Source organism: Myxine glutinosa, chromosome 7 (genome assembly GCF_964187855.1).
Source record: "Myxine glutinosa chromosome 7, kmMyxGlut1.1, whole genome shotgun sequence".
NCBI lineage: Eukaryota > Metazoa > Chordata > Myxini > Myxiniformes > Myxinidae > Myxine > Myxine glutinosa.
In genome coordinates this window covers 116,774,492-116,792,257 of record NC_136267.1, presented here as the reverse complement: position 1 = coordinate 116,792,257, position 17,766 = coordinate 116,774,492, and the positions used below count along the sequence as shown (strand labels likewise).

General features: G+C 50.3%; 2 non-coding genes across 2 annotated transcripts; both read left to right on the top strand.

Annotated features, from left to right (window-relative positions):
• The first annotated feature begins 7,778 nt into the window (after window positions 1-7,778).
• TRNAQ-UUG (transfer RNA glutamine (anticodon UUG)) lies at window positions 7,779-7,850 on the top strand. Its single transcript has one exon. It is a non-coding gene; the product is annotated as a tRNA-Gln (tRNA).
• Window positions 7,851-9,433: 1,583 nt separating this feature from the next.
• TRNAQ-CUG (transfer RNA glutamine (anticodon CUG)) lies at window positions 9,434-9,505 on the top strand. The gene has a single exon. It is a non-coding gene; the product is annotated as a tRNA-Gln (tRNA).
• The last annotated feature ends 8,261 nt before the right edge of the window (window positions 9,506-17,766 follow it).

Sequence of the window (17,766 nt, the reverse complement as noted above, 5' to 3'; positions counted from 1 at the left end):
GGAGCTCCTTGAATCTGAGATTCGTCTTGAGTGATTTCCTCAGATCAGGGTTCAGTAAAAGTTCCCTGACACCACCTTTTGTTCATATGTGTGTTGAACCATCCACCAAACAGTGATGACTCCATCTACATCTCGCTGTCTGATAATATGGACTAACTTCTATCTACCCATCCCAACTATCTCTTCCTCATATGTGGTGATTTCAATTGTCACCATGCCAGACCCACACAACCACTGTGTCATATGCAGCAGCGTCTCTCTCAGCGCCAAGCCACCATCGTCCAGTCGCTCGATCATGAGTTGTTCTTGCATCCTTTTACCAAGACACGTTTGCATAATACTTGCAGCCAACACAGAGCTGTCACCAGAGTGAGAGAGTTTTCATCTTTCCTTCACGAAAATCCCACTCTGTCTGTTCTTTCACTTTCTCCCTCTCGAGTGTGTCTTGTCTCACCCCAAACCAAACATATTGGAGTACTCCCATTGGTTGCCCTTGCATGGTCACAGCAAGCTAGCGGATGTGATTGGCTACCTGTTGCTCCCCAACCGTTTGTCTCAATGAACGGACTGATATATTCAAGCTATTCTCATGAAATCGTTCACCTTAACCTCTGTCTAACTATTGTATGAAGCATCACCCTTCATACAATGCACATCAAATGAGGCAATTCTTAACCCCCCAAACAGTACTTGATGCACAAAATCCTTGTCTAAATCAGAACACGTCCCACGCTATGCAAAACTGTCTGTCCATTAAAAAGGCAATTTCGACCATCCCCCTCTGACATAACAACACCTGCAGCACACGTGTATACATATATATTTTTTCAAACATGTTTCATTCTTAATCGGGAATTCACTTTGGAACTGGTGACGTTCCGTCGTTATCTCTTACAGTGCCACTGGTGTCACAGTTGCTTCCGGATTCATACAGTCACATCATTCCAATCACATTATTTAAAGAAATTACTTCTTTTTTTCACACAATAAAGTCGAGTCTCGGCAAGAGCGACAACACATATCATGGGGACTGAAGATTGGAATCTTTGAAGGATGAATGTGAATGAGGAAACCACCAACATTAGTGGTTCCATGGTGTAATGGTTAGCACTCTGGACGTTGATTCCAGTGATCCGAGTTCTAAATCTCAGTGGGACCTTTGTTAATCTTATGTCATCTTTAAAAAATTGATGGGAGCGCCCTGAAGCAGAAAGATCTTCAATACATTTGTTGCAGCAGATTCTAATTTGTTGGATGAGGGAACTGCATGGTGGATGTCGTTTATGTCGAATTTCAGAAGGCATTTGATAATGCACTGTCACAGTATAATTTTCCCTTTGGTTTCTTAACATCTGAAAACTTTTTAGCTTTGGTTTGACATGGTTTCCCACCTGAGGTTTTGAGAGCTTTTGCCATTGAGGTTCAAAAAAGAATGGAATCCGAATCCGAAAGGCTCAGATGTCTTTTCTTCCACGCCAAATTGGAAACCCCGACTTGATTCAAATGCACGGACAAGGCGATGCAAGCACGCAACCATTCACCGGGAACTATCAACCAGACATTCTCTTCCCGGACACACAGCCGGCTTCATCAGCGGCAGCAGTTTCAATCAAGCTGCCGCCATTCTGGCCGAATGTCCCGCAGCTGTGATTTACACAAGTCAATTCCCAATTTGACACCTAAAACAGAACTACCAAGTTCACAGAATTCAAATCCATTGTTGGCTCCTTGTCACCAGAGTATGCGATGGATGTGAGACATTTCACACCAACCTCCAACCAATGCTCTGTAAACAACTTTGAAGGTCGTGCTCATAAAGCGTACAACTCCCTCTGAGCACTGCTGGTTTCAACAACTCCTCATAAGCTGAGCATTTCAGAGATCAAGGACCCACACAACCACTGTGTCATGTGCAGCAGCGTCTCGCTGAGCGCCAAGCCACCATCGTCCAGTCGCTCGATCATGAGTTGTTCTTGCATCCTTTTACAAAGACACGTTTGCGTAATACTTGCAGCCAACACAGAGCTGTCACCAAAGGGAGAGAGAGTTTTCATCTTTCCTTCACTAAAATCCCACTCTGTCTGTTCTTTCACTTTCTCCCTCTCGAGTGTGTCTTGTCTCACCCCAAACCAAACATATTGGAGCACTCCCATTGGTTGCCCTTGCATGGCAACAGCAAGCTCCTGGACGTGATTGGCTACCTGTTGCTCCGCAACCGTTTGTCTCAATGAACGGTCTGATATATACAAGCCATTGTCATGAAATCGTATACCTTAACCCCTGTCTAACTATTGTATGAAGCATCACGCTTCCGACAATGCACATCAAATGAGACAATTCTGAACCCCATGTAACGCTACTTGATGCACATAATCCTTGTCTAAAACAGAACACGTTCCACGCTATGCCAAACTGTCTATCCATTAAAAAGGCAATTTCTGCCATCCCCTCTGATGTAACAACACATGCAGCACACGTGTGTACATAGATATTTTTTCAAACATGTTTCATTCTCAATCAGGAAGTCACTTTGGAACTGGTGACATTCCGTCGTTATCTCTTACAGTGCCACTGGTGACACAGTTGCTTCCGGATTCATACAGTCATATCATTCCAATCACAATATTTAAAGAAATTACTTCTTTTTTCACACAATAAAGTCGAGTCTCGGCAAGAGCAACAATGCATATCGTGGGGACTGAAGATCGGAATCCTTAAAGGATGAATGTGCATGAGGAAAACAACAACATCAGTGGTTCCATGCTGCAATGGTTAGCACTCTGGACTTTGATTTTTGTGATCCGAGTTCAAGTCTCGGTGGGACCTTGTTACTCTTTTGTCATTTTAAACAAATTTATGGAAGCGCTCTGAAGCAGAAAGCACTTCAATACATTTGTTGCAGCAGATTATAATTTGGTGGATGAGGGAACTCCATGGTGGATGTCGTTTTTGTCGATTTTCAGAACGCATTTGATGACGCGCTGTCACGGTATCATTTTACCTTTGGTTTCTTAACATGTGAAACCTCTTTAGTCTTGCGTTGGCATGGTTTCCCGGCAGGGGTTTTGAGCGTTTTTACCATTGAGGTTTAATGAAGAATGGAATCGGAATCTGAAAGGCTCAGATGTCTTTTCTTCAACGCCAAATTGGAAACCCCGACGTGATCCAAATGCATGGACAAGGCGCTGCAAGCACGCAATCAGTCACTGGGAACTATCAACCAGACATTCTCTTCCCGGACACTCAACCGGCTTCATCGGCGGCAGCAGTTTCAATCAAGCTGCCGCCAGTCTGGCCGAATGTCCCGCAGCTGTGATTTACACAAGGCAAATCCCAATTCGACACCTAAAACAGAACTGCCAAGTTCACAGAATTCAAATACATTGTTGGCTCCTTGTCACCAGCGTATGCGATGGATGTGAGATATTTTACTCCAACCTCCAACCAATGCTCTGTAAATGACTTTGAAGGCTGCGCTCATAAAGCGTTCAACTCCCTCTGAGCACTGCTGCTTTCAACAACTCCTCAAAGCCGAGCATTTCAGAGATCGAAGACCCACACAACCACTGTGTCATATGCAGCAGCGTCTCTCTCAGCGCCAAACCACCATTGTCCAGTCGCTCGATCATGAGTTGTTCTTGCATCCTTTTACTAAGACACGTTTGCATAATACTTGCACCGAACACAGAGCTTTCACCAGAGTGAGAGAGAATTTTCATCTTTCCTTCACGAAAATCCCACGCTGTCTGTTCTTTCACTTTCTCCCTCTCGAGTGTGTCTTGTCTCACCCCAAACCAAACATATTGAAGCCCTCCCATTGGTTGCCCTTGCATGGCAACAGCAAGCTCGCAGACGTGATTGGCCACCTGTTGCTCTGCAACCGTTTGTCTCAATGAACGTTCTGATGTATTCTAGCCATTCTCATGAAATCGTTCACCTTAGCCCCTGTCTAACTATTGTATGAAGCATCACCCTTCCCACAATGCACATCAAATGAGACAATTCTTAATCCCATGTAACGCTACTTGATGCACATAATCCTTGTCTAAATCAGAACACGTTCCACGTGATGCGAAACTGTCTATCCATTAAAAAGGCAATTTCTACCATCCCCCTCTAACGTAACAACACTTGCAGCATACATGTATACATATATTTTTTTTCCAAACATGTTTCATTCTTAATCGGGAATTCACTTTGGAACTGGTGACGTTCCGTCGTTATCTCTTACAGTGCCACTGGTGTCACAGTTGCTTCCGGATTCACACAGTCATATCATTCCAATCACATTATTTAATCAGTCAACGGTCTGATGTCACAGTTGCTCCATCTCAGTCAACGGAGCACTTCTGAGACTCACTGGGACTGACACAATCTGTCAATTTCCCGACCCGGATCTCAGTCAACAGAGCATCTTCTCTTCTGGACTTGGTTATGACTAACTTCCCTGAAAATGTCTATGCTCTTCTTCTGCTCCAATCGGCTCATCTGATCATGTGCTTGTTAAAGTGGACATCTCTCTGACCATTCTCAGAGAGCCTCCTCAGCGTCGACGGGTCTGGCATTTCACTCAGGCCAACTGGCACGGTCTTCAAGCAGCCATCAATAATCTGAACTGGTCTCCCATCTCTACCGCCTCTGACGTCAACTCATCCTGGGAATTTTTCCAAAGTAAATTGCTCTCTCTCATGCACAGATTTATCCCATCTCGTCTTCAATTGTCATACGCTTCCTCCCATCCATGGTACACAGAATCTTGTGGTGAGGCTGTTGCCCAGAAACAACTTGCTTTCGTCTCCTGGAAAGCAAATCCAATGGAAGGAAATCTCATTTCCTTTCACAAAGCCCGAAACAAGTGTGTGTCCACCCTCAGGAGAGCCAGGAAACAATATCTCTTCGTTCTCCAGACCGAACTCTCTTATCTGTCTCTCTCTTCCAAATCCTGGTGGTGTCTGGTCAAATCTGTTTCTGGTTTTTGTTCCCCCTCCATCCCCTCCCTCACCTCAGACGGCTAATCGGCTGACTCCGCACGTGAAAAAGCTGAATGCCTCAACTCTGTGTTTGCCTATAAATCTTGTGTCCCAAACCCATCCCTCTCTGTACCCACCGTACCCAGTCATACCCAGCTGCTCCTGGACTCTGTGTCCTTTCCTCCTGACAAAGTGGAAAAGTTTCTGTCAACCCTCGACTCTGATTCTGCAACTGGACCTGAGGGCATCAGCCCACGGGTCCTAAAATCCTGTTCTTCCGCTCTTTCACTCTCCCTCTCTGTTCTCTTCACACTCTCTTTTGCTCAAGGTCATCTGCCATCTGCTTGGAAATCAGCTAACATCACCGCTTTGCACAAAAAAGGTGCAAAAACAGATCCTAACAACTACAGACCAATCAGCCTTCTTCCAATTATCAACAAAGTCATGGAATCCATCATTGCTTCAGATATGAAATCTTTCCTCTTCTCCAATGGCTTGATCTCTGATCATCAATTTGGTTTCAGACCTGGTCACTCTCCTCTGGAGATGCTGCTTCTGCTTTCTCAACAATGGATGGAGGTCCTCAATGCTAAACAGGGAATTAGAGCTGTCTCCCTTGACATATCACGTGCCTTCGATATGGTCTGGCACCCCGCTCTGTTCACCAAACTCTCCTCCTTTGGGGTCCATGGAAATCTCCACGTATGGCTGGCGGACTTCCTCTCTCGTCATAGTCAACGTGTGGCCCTGAATGGGTTTCTCTCATCTCCTCTTCCTGTTCAGGCTGGGGTTCCCCAAGGCAGTGTTCTGGGCCCTGTGCTTTTTCTGGTCTTCATCAATGATCTCTCTGACTCTCTTGAAAATCCTCTCTGTCTCTTTGCTGATGACTCTACTCTCTGTCGCTCCATTCCTCATCCCCCAGATCGGCAGTCTGCAGCCTCCTCACTCTCTGCAGACCTGGACAAAATCACAGACTGGGCAAACAAGTGGAACATGTCTTTCAATCCTGACAAATCTCACACTCTTACGATGTCTCTCCGAAAAGACCGACTGGACAACCCTCCCATCCACTTTCTGAATCATCCTCTCCAAGAAGTTCTGTCACTCACGCTTTTGGGTCTCACTATCTGCCATGATCTTTCCTGGGAAAACCACATTTCAAATCTGGCCTCCAAAGCCAGTCGCCGACTGGGCATCCTACATCGTGCGAAGTCCTTCCTTGGCACACCTGAGCTCCTCTCCACATACAAGGCTTTCATCCGCAGCTCAATGGAATACTGTTCTCCCCTCTGGGCTGGTGCTCCTTCCTCACACCTAGCTCGTCTTCACGCTGTTGAAACCAAAGCGTTCAGAATCATTGGAATCTCCCGCGATGAAGCTAACTCCAAGTGCCTTTCACTCACTCACCGCAGGCAGGTTGGTGGTCTTTCCGTCTTCTACCGACTCCTCTCTAGCCTTGCCCCCCCCCCCACCCCCAGCTCTCTCTGGGCTCTGTCCCCCAAATATTCCTACAGGTCGCACAAGATCTGCCTGCAACCCTCTTATGGTTAAACTGCCAAAATCAAGACTCTCTGCTCACCTTCACTCCTTCATTCCTCTTTTCTCCCGCCTCTGGAACTAACGCCCTCACTCTCTTCAATCCCACTCCACCCTCCAGGTCTTTAAAACAGCTGTTCACCACCATCTCTTATCTTCCCCCATCCAAAACCTTGATCTTTTCCACTGAGGAAGAATAGATAAATATATAAGTCATATTTGTTAGGGTGATTGGATTGTACTGCAATGTAACGGACCTTAAAATCATGCAAGAAGGGGGTGCCATGAGCTTGGAGCAAGCGTTCAGCCATCTGGGGAATGGCCTTATGACCTTGGACAATGCGGGAGGCGGTGGAATGTTGACTTGGCTCAGAGATAATTGTTCCAGATGTCCGAAATGGCGCCGGGAAGGCTGGCGTTGGGGTGACCTTTGCATTCCACTGGAGCGAGATAGGAGGACAGGGTTCTATTTAACCAAGAACTGATCGAGAAACAAGAGAGAACTGGACTGGGGATCATTCGGAGGGTAAAGTATAAGTCTATCTTCGTATAACTATTTCGTTGCAAGAGTTTAATAAACGATATTTAAACTGAGCGAGTTTCCATGTGTTCAATGAGTGTCCAAAGGAGGCCATAAACAAAGTTCTGTGACACCACACACGCTAATTTCACCCCAAATCCACTTTTTTGAAATACCAACTTCTGTCCTGGAAGTCCTTGGTGTCCTTGTGTTTTATACTTCCCACGCCTCCTCCCCCCAAGCCCTCTCCCTCCCACACATCTCCCTGCTCTCAAATGTTGTGGTTGTGTGCTTCCCCTTCTCTCCCCATCTTGTCTTCCGCTCCCTCTTTTTATATATTTTGTTTGTCTGGTTGCTTTGTTTGTGAAATAAATGTTAGCTCTTTCACGAGCCTCGATTCAGTATACAAAAAAGAAAGAAAAAAAAGGCAATTTCTACCATCCCCCTCTGACGTAACAACACATGCAGCACAAGTGTCGACATATATTTTTTTTCAAACATGTTTCATTCTTAATCGGGAATTCACTTTGGAACTGGTGACGTTCCGTCGTGATCTCTTACAGTGCCACTGGTGTCACAGTTGCTTCCGGATTCATACAGTCATATCATTCCAATCACAATATTTAAAGAAATTACTTCTTTTTTTCACACAATAAAGTCGAGTCTCGGCAAGAGCGACAACACAAATCATGGGGGCTGAAGATCGGAATCTTTGAAGGATGAATGTGCATGAGGAAACCAGCAACATTAGTGGTTCCATGGTGTAATGGTTAGCACGCTGGACTTTGATTCCAGTGATCCGAGTTCAAATCTCGGTGGGACCTTTGTTAATTCTGTCATCTTAAAAAAATTGATGGGAGCACCCTGAACCAGAAAGATCTTCGATACATTTGTTGCAGCAGATTCTAATTTGTTGGATGAGGGAACTGCATGGTCGACGTCGTTTATGTCGAATTTCAGAAGGCATTTAATAATGCGCTGTCACAGTATTATTTTCCCTTTGGTTTCTTAACATCTGAAAACTCTTTAGCTTTGGTTTGACATGGTTTCCCGCCTGAGGTTTGGAGAGCCCTTGCCATTGAGGTTCAAAAAAGAATGGAATCCGAATCCGAAAGGCTCAGATATCTTTTCTTCCACGCCAAATTGGAAACCCCGACGTGATCCAAATGCACGGACAAGGCGCTGCAAGCACGCAACCAGTCACCGGGATATACCACCTAGACATTCTCTTTTCAGATGCTCAGCCAATTTCATCCGTGGCAACGGTTTTGATCAAGCTGTTGCCTTTCTGGCCGAATGTCCCGCAGCTGTGATTTGAACAAGTCAAATCCCAATTCGACACCCAACAGAACTCTCAAGTTCAAAGCATTCATTGTTGGCTCCTTGTCACCAGAGTATGCGATGGATGTGAGATATTTTACTCCAACCTCCAAGCAATGCTCTGTAACCGACTTTGAAGGCCACTCTCATAAAGCGTACAACTCCATCTGAGCACAGCTGCTTTCAACAACTCCTCAAAGCCGAGAATTTCAGAGATCGCAGACCCACACAACCACTGTGTCATATGCAGCAGCGTCTCTCTCAGCGCCAAGCCACCATCGTCCAGTCGCTCGATCATGAGTTGTTCTTGCATCCTTTTACCAAGACACGTTTGCATAATACTTGCAGCCAACACAGAGCTGTCACCAGAGTGAGAGAGTTTTCATCTTTCCTTCACGAAAATCCCACTCTGTCTGTTCTTTCACTTTCTCCCTCTCGAGTGTGTCTTGTCTCACCCCAAACCAAACATATTGGAGCACTCCCATTGGTTGCCCTTGCATGGCAACAGCAAGCTAGCGGACGTGATTGGCTACCTGTTGCTCCCCAACCGTTTGTCTCAATGAACGGACTGATATATTCAAGCCATTCTCATGAAATCGTTCACCTTAACCCCTGTCTAACTATTGTATGTAGCATCACCCTTCATACAATGCACATCAAATGAGACAATTCTTAACCCCACGTAACGGTACTTGATGCACAAAATCCTTGTCTAAATCAGAACACGTTCCACGCTATGCTAAACTGTCTATCCATTAAAAAGGCAATTTCTCCCATCCCCCTCTGATGTAACAATACGTACAGCACACGTGTATACATATATTCTTTTTCAAACATGTTTCATTCTCAATCGGGAATTCACTTTGGAACTGGTGACGTTCCGTCGTTATCTCTTACAGTGCCACTGGTGGTACAGTTGCTTCCGGATTCATACAGTCATATCATTCCAATCACATCATTTAAAGAAATTACTTCTTTTTTCACACAATAAAGTCGAGTCTCGGCAAGAGCGACAACACATATCATGGGGACTGAAGATCGGAATTCTTGAAGGATGAATGTGCATGAGGAAAACAACAACATCAGTGGTTCCATGGTGTAATGGTTAGCACTCTGGACTCTGAATCCAGTGATCCGAGTTCAATTCTTGGTGGGACCTTGTTACTCTTTTGTCATCTTTAACAAATTTATGGAAGCGCTCGAAAGCAGAAAGAACTTCAATACATTTGTTGCAGCAGATTCTAATTTGGTGGATGAGTGAAGTCTGTGGTGGATGTCGTTTTTGTCGATTTTCAGAACGCATTTGATGACGCGCTGTCATGGTATCATTTTACCTTTGGTTTCTTAACATGTGAAACCTCTTTAGTCTTGCTTTGGCATGGCTTCCCGGCAGGGGTTTTGATCAAGCTGCCGCCTTTCTGGCCGAATGTCCCGCAGCTGTGATTTGAACAAGTCAAATCCCAATTCGACACCTAAAACAGAACTACCAAGTTCACAGTATTCAAATACATTGTTGGCTCCTTGTCACCAGAGTATGCGATGGATGTGAGATATTTTACTCCTACCTCCAACCAATGCTCTGTAAACGACTTTGAAGGCCGCGCTCATAAAGCGTACAAATCCCTCTGAGCACTGCTGCTTTCAACAACTCCTCAAAGCCGAGCATTTCAGAGATCGAAGACCCACACAACCACTGTGTCATATGCAGCAGCGTCTCTCTCAGCGCCAAGCCACCATCGTCCAGTCGCTCGATCATGAGTTGTTCTTGCATCCTTTTACCAAGACACGTTTGCATAATACTTGCAGCCAACACAGAGCTGTCACCAGAGTGAGAGAGTTTTCACCTTTCCTTCACGAAAATACCACTCTGTCTGTTCTTTCACTTTCTCCCTCTCGAGTGTGTCTTGTCTCACCCCAAACCAAACATATTGGAGCACTCCCATTGGTTGCCCTTGCATGGCAACAGCAAGCTCGCAGACGTGATTGGCTGCCTGTAGCTCCCCACTCGTTTGTCTCAATGAACGGTCTGATTGTTACAAGCCATTCTCATGAAATCGTTCACCTTATCCCCTGTCTAACTATTGTATGTAGCATCACCCTTCATACAATGCACATTAAATAAGACAATTCTTAACCCCACATAACACTACTTGATGCACATAATCCTTGTCTAAATCTGAACACGTTCCATGCTATGCTAAACTGTCTATCCATCAAAAAGGCAATTTCTACCATCCTCCTTTGACGTAACAACACATACAGCACACGTATACACACATATATATTTTCAAACATATTTCATTCTTCATCGGGAATTCACTTTGGAACTCGTGACGTTCCGTCGTTATCTCTTACAGTGCCACTGGTGGTACAGTTGCTTCCGGATTCATAGTCATATCATTCCAATCACATTATTTAAAGAAATTACTTGTGGCGGGCACAAGGGGTAATAGTTCCACGCACCAGTGGATGGCGCGAGCGTCCAGGCGGGGAACTGAAATGCATGCCCCGCTTTTCCGCCGATCGGCCACGCCCGGGGGCAAGGCGTGGCCTCGGGACATATATGCGGGCTCTAAGCTCGAGCCCGCCCAGTGCTGATATGCGAGCTTGAAATAAAGACACTTGTTTGTATCCACGTGTTGTGGCCTACCTCTCTGGCAATCGAGTCGTATGTGCACAGCACCACACTGGTGACCCCGATTGGTTCAGCCGTTGCTGACCCCCGAACGCGCCATGGCTACCAAGTTTTGGGAAACGCAAGCCGACGTTTGGTTTGTGCAAGCCGAAGCTCAGTTCCAACTCCGGGGCATCACGGCGGACGAGACCCGGTACTACCACGTGGTCGCCGCCCTCGGGCCCGGCACTGCCGCCCGCGTCGTGTCCATCCTTCGGCGCCCGCCGGGTGACCACAAGTACGAGGCGCTCAAACGTCTCCTCCTCGCCACGTTCGGGCTCACGGAGGTCGAACGTGCCGACCGCCTCCTGGACCTTCCCGCTCTCGGCGACACACGACAATCCATCCGGATGGATTTCATGCTGTCCCTGCTTGGAGACCAGCGCCCAGATTTCTTGTTCCGCGCACTTTTCCTCCGCCAGCTACCAATACAGGTGCGCCTCGCGCTGGCCGGTTCCAACATCACGGAACCCTGCGCCCTGGCCGGAGAGGCCGACAAGTTTTTCGCGGCCTGCGACACGCGGTCGGTTTACGGTGCTGCCGTAGTGGATCCCGGTGCAGAGGCTACAGCGCCACCGGCTTCCCTCGTGGCCGCTGCTGCGCCCCGCCCACTACCGCCGCCGCCACCACCACCGCCGCCGGCACGGCTGACGTGGCCGCCACCGCCGCAAACCTGGTGCTACTATCATGCCAGGTTCGGCCGCAAGGCTAAAAGGTGCCGCCCGCCGTGTTCTTTTGACGGGTCGGGAAACGACCGGGCCGGCGCTCACTTGCGGTCCTGAGCGTCGGCAATTCGGGCAGCCTCCTGTTCATCATGGACACCTTGTCCGGGCGCCATTTTCTTTGCGACACGGGAGCGCAGGTAAGCGTTCTCCCTGCCTCCGCATCCGACAAGCAAGCCGCGGGCCGGGGCCCCACTTTGCTTGCCGCCAACGGTACACCCATCCGCACATTCGGGAAGCATTGCCTCTCACTGCAGTTCGGAGAGCAGCGCTTTCAATGGTCGTTCGTCACCGCCAGCGTGCCAATGGCCCTGCTCGGCCCGGACTTCCTATGTGCGCATAGGCTGTTGGTCGACGTTAAGCGCAGACGTCTCGTCCAGGCCGAAACCTTCAGCTCGCTCGCTTGTTCGCTGAGCGGCTCGTTGAGCAGCTCGCTGAGCGGCTCACCGAGCAGCTTGCCAAGCGGCTTGCTGAAAGGTTCCGTCCCGGCGAGGTTAGTCTGCACGCTTCCGGCAGCGGACGTGTTTACCCGCCTCCTCGCCAGTTTCCCGGCCCTCACGCGGCCCACCTTCTCAGTGGTGGCCGTCCAACATGGGGTGGAGCACCATATCCCCACGGTCGGGCCACCGGTCTACTCCCGGGCACGCCGACTCGACCCCACAAAGCTCGCCGTGGCGAAAGCGGAGTTCGCCACACTGGAACGGCTGGGTATCGTACGGCGCTCCAGCAGCGCTTGGGCCTCTCCTCTGCACATTGTGCCGAAGCCCGGCAGCGGATGGCGGCCGTGCGGTGACTACCGCCGGCTCAATAATGCCACCACCCCCGACTGCTACCCGGTCCCGCATATCCAGGACTTTTCCACCCGGTTGGCAAACACGACCGTGTTCTCCAAGGTGGACCTCATCCGGGGCTACCACCAGGTCCCCGTACAACCGGACGATGTCCCAAAGACGGCCGTCATCACCCCTTTCAGCCTCTTTGAGTTCCTGCGGATGCCTTTCGGGTTGAAGAATGCGGCCCAGGCGTTCCAACGGCTCATGGACAGCGTCTTGCGCAACTTACCTTTCATCTATGTCTATCTGGATGACATCCTAGTCACGAGCGTGTACCGGGAGGAGCACCTGCTCCACCTCCGCACGCTTTTCGAATGCCTGGGCCAGCATGGCCTGATCATCAACCCCGCAAAGTGCCGTTTCGGCGTCGCCGCCATCGACTTCTTGGGGCACCGCATCACCAGGCATGGGGCTGTCCCTTTACCGGCCAAGGTGGAGGCGGTCAGGGGTTTCCCGCGCCCCCGCACGATCAAGGGGCTCCAGGAGTTCCTGGGCATGGTAAATTTTTACCACCGCTTCGTGCCCCTCGTCACCCAGCTCCTCCGCCCCCTGCACGAGGCCCTCCGGGGCAAGCCGGGCAAAGGTGACATTGCCTGGTCGGAGCCGATGGCCGCGGCGTTTGCGGGCGCAAAGCTGGCCCTGGCCAATGCCACCATGCTTGCGCACCTGGCGCCCGATGCACCGATCGCCCTCACCACCGATGCGTCGGACTACGCGGTGGGCGCGGTACACGAGCAGTGGGTGCGTGGTGCTTGGCAGCCCCTGGCGTTTTTTAGCCGGCAGCTTCGCCCAAACGAACGCTGCTACAGCACCTTTGACCGCGAGCTGCTCAGGCTCCACCTAGCGGTCCGACACTTCCGCCCTCTGCTTGAGGGCCGCCCGTTCACGGCTTTCGTTGATCACAAGCCCCTTGTGTTCGCGATGGCCAAGGTCGCCGAGCCATGGTCGGCCGGGCAGCAACGTCACCTCTCTGCCGTGTCTGAGTACACGACGGACATCCGTCACGTCACGGGTAAAGACAACCCAGTGGCGGATTGCCTTTCCAGGTCCGTCGCGCACGCGGTCCACCTCGGGATCGACTATGCCCGGATGGCGGAGGACCAGACTGCCGACCCCGGCATCCAGGCCTTGCGGACCACCGTCATGGGCCTCCGCGTCACTGAGGTGCCGTTCGCCGTCGGGTGCGCGGCCCTCCTGTGCGACGTCTCCCTCGGCCGGCCTCGCCCCATCGTGCCCGCTGGCTGGCAGCGCCCAGTGTTCGACACCATCCACGGCCTGTCACACCCGGGCACGAAGGCCTCCCAGAAGCTCGTCGCGGCGAAGTTCATCTGGCATGGCCTCAGGAAGGACGTCCGCGACTGGGCCAAGACGTGCCTCGCGTGCCAGCGCGCAAAGGTCCACCGCCACACCCGGGCCCCGTTGGCCCCGTTTACGGTGCCCGAGCGTCGGTTCGACCACGTCCACGTCGATTTGGTCGGACCTCTGCCCCCCTCGCGGGGGTTCACCCACCTCCTCACCATGGTGGACCGCACCACCTGGTGGCCGGAGGCCGTGCCCTTGGCGGCGACGACTGCGGCTTACATCGCACACGCTTTGATCACCACGTGGGTTGCCCGGTTTGGTGCCCCCTCAGACATCTTGTCCGACAGCGGCCCCCAGTTCACCTCGGAGCTCTGGGGTGCGGTGGCACAAGGGCTCGGCGTCAAACTTCACCGCACCACGGCCTACCACCCCCAGGCCAATGGCCTGTGCTGACGCTTTCATCGCTCCATGAAGGCCGCAGTCCGGGCCAGCCTCCGCGGAAGTGGCACCTGGGCCCATCAATTCCACCCCCCCCCCCCCCGGATCGTCAATGCCGGACGGATACCACCCCATACAGGCGACCAACCACCCGCATGGATCGCTCGGCCCTCCGAGGCCGAGCCGCGACCAAGAACCTCCATGGATGGGGGCTCCATAATGTAGAGGACTGGGGGAAGTATTGTACCCCACGTGGGGGAATGGTATTGTGACCATTCCTCACACCGGGGGGGGGGGGGGGGGAGGGGTGGGTATGAGCACCAGTTTAGGGGGATGGCAGTGTTAGGCCCATGGAAGGGCCAGCAATGGTTGTCTCCATGGGGGACCAAAACTAGCCGAGGGAGGGCTAGGATAATCGTTTGGGATTTAGAGAGACCATAGGGACTGAAAGTTAAGTAGTGACACTGAACTTATAGAGGGGACGTAGAGAGTTTCGGTGGTTGTTAAAAAAAAAATGTTGTGCATAGTTTAAAGGGACGACGAGGGAAGCACGAGTTATAGGGGAAATCAGTTAGGTAGATGATGCAGTGTGGTGATGTGAAAATAGTTGGTGTGGAAATAAATGGTGTGGAAATAATTGGTGTGGAATGCATGGTGCGAAGGATTGAATGGGGGGAGTGGAACCCATTCACGCATCTTGCTGCCAAACATCCCTCCACCCATCACCTTATGGACCACAAGCCTTGTGGCCCCGCACCGCTGCTGTGGTAGCTTTTGGCTGCCCCCATCACTTTGCACCTTTGGACCACCTGTTGGGTGACATTCTGGCCATATGGACCACCTGTTGGGTGGCACTGGCACCACACACACATGGATCACCTGTTTGAGTGGCACTGACGCCACGCATTTGGACCACGTTTCAAGTGGCCCTGCTTGTGAATAAAGAAAGTGATCCATGTGTGCAATCGTGAAGATTTAGATGGCCCTGATCTTCAAATGGCCTGCATGCCGGTCAGGGCCAGCCGGTTTTTGTTAGCCCGCAAACCTCTCAAAACAAGAAGCCACAAGAAGATAACTCAAGCAGCAAGTGCCTTCATTTCCTTTCTCCATTTCTTCCCTCGAGTCCAGGTCCTGGGTTATAGTGTTTGTAAATAAAGGTGAAAGTTTTGTGAATGTAAATATAAGAATTTTGCGCACCAGCTATGTGTTTAGTTCAAAAATTCCGGAAATACGCGAACCGTTGTGGGTGTGAGTCTGTTAGTCAGCTGCTCAACGCATTAGGAGGGACATATATTGTGTAAATGATGTCGCACACATGGAATTAGAGTTCAATGTTAGGGGGATTACATCTATGTGTCACACTAATGGTAAGAGTAAAAATTGAATACGGACTCTACCGGTCGCTCTGCCTGAGGTCGACTCAGGTCGAGTCTGGTCGGAGAGGGGGGTCGTGTTGCGGTTTTGTGAATAAAGGCAACCTATCCCCCCCACCCCCCATAGTTAGTTACACCACAACATGTAGCCTCGCATAGTTAGTTATTTCTTATTAAATGTAAAGCATAGTCCCCTTCCCGGTGTTAGGTTGCGTTGATATGCGTTGAGGTAGGCAGGATAATAGTGGGCTCATCGAAGCCTAAAGTGCCTCGTCATGGGACTAGGCCAGGCCTTGCAGGCCCGAATGGGAGCTAAAGGGAGTGGCCGAGGGCGTGGCCAATGAGCTGTCACCAATGGGAGCTAAAGGGAGTGGCCAAGGGTGACCAATGAGGGGCTGTCACGACACGTGACCCCAGGCGGCTAATGGAGGCCCGTGGAACATTCGAGTGGGGTTTCGGGGGGTTATAAAACCCGGCCCAGACTCCCCGCTCCAGATCTCTGACGCTGGCTCACTCTCTCTGGCAGTCGCTGACTCTCTGACTCTCTGGCTGGGCTCCTGCTATACTCTCCCTCGCTCACTTGGCTCCCGCAGACTGAGCGCTCCTCGGGTTCCTGCTATGTGCACGTTATCGATCGTCGTCCCTGCCGCGATCATCTCCGGCTGTGGTGTCCCAGGTTGGAGCGATTCTCGGGGCTTTCGTCCAATGAGCCCATCCGGGCGAGCTGCACAATGAGCCCATCCGGGCGAGCTGCATGAAGCGGCCGCGCTTTGTGCGCAATACCCTCTTCCTTCCCTTCCCCGAACGAATGAGGGCCCTTGTCTGGGGACCTAGGTAAGGCCGTTAAAATTCTTTATCCATGATCGCTTTGTCCATGTTCTGTAAATACTGTGAATTGTGAATAAATCCTGTTTGGTTTCCAACCTGGCCGTCATCGTCCTTTCCATATTGACCTAGCATCGCCCCGAATTAAAACCGCTCAATCGGGTTCGATAATGTTAACGGAAACGAGTTACACGACGCACAACCGCTCGGGCGTCCAGGATCAGCATGACTCGTGTGGTGTTCAGTCCTCGTTCTCGCAGCTGCGTGTGTCTGAAGGTATTCGGGTGGTGACAGTTAACCCTTCAACGCGTAGCTGCGGGCTTGGCGGCTGGAATTGCTTAGCAATCCGCCCACCACGAGTGTAGTTGTGGTTGGCGGCCTCATGGACTTGGAGTTTGGGGGGGAGCAGGGCTTAACCCCCCCCCTTAGTACGTCGACAAACCCGGGATCCGCAACAATATATATGTATATACGTGTGCTGTATGTATTGTTACGTCGGAGGAAGATGGTAGAAATTTCCTTTTTAATGGATGGACAGTTTAGCATAGCGTGGAATGTGTTCAGATTCAGACAAGGATTTTGTGCATCAAGTAGCGTTACGTGGGGTGAAGAATTGTCTTATTTAATGTGCATTGTATGAAGGGTGATGCTTCATACAATAGTTAGACAGGGGTTAAGGTGAACGATTTCATGAGAAGGGCTTATATATATCAGACCGTTCATTGACACAAACGGGTGGGGAGCAGCAGGTAGCCATCATGTCCGCCAGCTTGCTGTAACCATGCAAGGGCACCCAATTGGAGTTCTCCAATATGTTTGGTTTGGGGTGAGACAAGACAAACTCGAGAGGGAGAAAGTGATAGAAGAGACAGAGTGGGATTTTCGTGAAGGAAAGATGAAAATTCTCTCTCACTCTGGTGACAGCTCTGTGTTAGCTGCAAGAATTATGCGAACGTATCTTGGTAAACGATGCAAAAACAACTCACGATCGAGCGACTGGACGATGGTGGCTTGGCGCTCAGAGAGAAGCTGCTGCATATAACACAGTGGTTGTGTGGGTCTTCGCGCGATCTCTGAAATTCTCGGCTTTAAGGAGTTGTTGAAAGCAGCTGTGCTCAGAGGGAGTTGTACGCTTTATGAGCGCGGCCTTCAAAGTCGTTTACAGAGCATTTGTTGGAGGGTGGAGGAAAATATCTCACATCCATCGCATACTCTGGTGACAAGGAGCCAACAATGTATTTGAATTCTTTGAA